At 37.5% G+C, this 1059-nt stretch overlaps 1 non-coding gene across 1 annotated transcript; it reads right to left on the bottom strand.

The window, feature by feature from the left end:
• Window positions 1-588: 588 nt before the first annotated feature.
• On the bottom strand, window positions 589-695 carry LOC121211630 (small nucleolar RNA R71). The gene has a single exon (XR_005906849.1). It is a non-coding gene; the product is annotated as a small nucleolar RNA R71 (small nucleolar RNA).
• Window positions 696-1059: the final 364 nt, after the last annotated feature.

Genomic DNA, 1059 nt, shown 5'->3' with positions numbered 1-1059 from the left:
TAGTTTATGACTAGAAGAAACTCGTCAGGAGCTCTACTTTTTGATAGTGAAATCGAAAGCACAGCTCGCAGAAACCGAAGAGAAATAAGGCGAAGCCTACGATACATAGAGGAAGGGCAAGAGGACGATATTCAAACCACAACCTAGGAGATGGCTGATAATCAAAATAATTCGTTACCTTCAGTGGTTGCTGCAAACCCAGTAAATCAAGATACTACTCCTCGTACTATGTATGATTATGCTAAACCTACTTTAACAGGAACTGAATCGAGTATAGTTAGACCTGTTGTTGCTGCAAATAATTTTGAACTGAAACCTAACACAATTCAAATGATACAAAAGTTTGTTTAGTTTGATGGTTTGCAGGACGAGGATCCAAACATTCATTTAGCAAACTTTCTTGAATTCTGCGACACTTTTAAGATCAATGGCATTTCTGATAATTCCATTTACCTTTGGTTGTTTCAATTCTCATTGAGGAACAAAGATAAACAGTGGTTGAACTCGTTACCACGAGGGACAATCACAACTTGGGAACAAATGACTAAAAAATTTTTACTAAAATATTTTCCGCCGGTTAAAATGGCTAAATTAAGGAATGATATTTCTTCTTTTGTGCAGATGGATTTAGAAATACTTTATGATGCATGAGAGAGATACAAGAACCTATTGAAAAGGTGCCCTCACCATGGTTTACCCCTTTGGCTACAAGTCCAAACTTTCCACAATGGTTTGAATCCCTCAACTAGGCAGATGATTGACGTAGCTACTGGTGGGAGTATTAATAATAAGACACCTGAAGAGGCTTATGAGTTTATAAAAGAGATGTCACTGAATAACTATCAGTGGCAAGTCATAAGGACAAAGCCAACAAAAGCAGTCGGCATTTTTAACGTCGATTCGGTTACTATGCTCTCTAATCAGGTAAAACTTTTGAATAGAAAAATTGATAGTTTACTTGGCTCCTTACAGGTTCATCCAGTAATACAGTGCGATGCAAGTGGAGCTGGAATAAGCAATTTAGACTATCCATCATACGACCCTACCATGGAAAATGAG

The sequence above is a fragment of the Gossypium hirsutum genome, chromosome A12 (genome assembly GCF_007990345.1).
Source record: "Gossypium hirsutum isolate 1008001.06 chromosome A12, Gossypium_hirsutum_v2.1, whole genome shotgun sequence".
In the NCBI taxonomy this organism is placed as follows: Eukaryota; Viridiplantae; Streptophyta; class Magnoliopsida; order Malvales; family Malvaceae; genus Gossypium; species Gossypium hirsutum.
The sequence above is the reverse complement of the archived record's forward strand: the minus strand, read 5'-3'. Positions and strand labels throughout refer to the sequence as shown.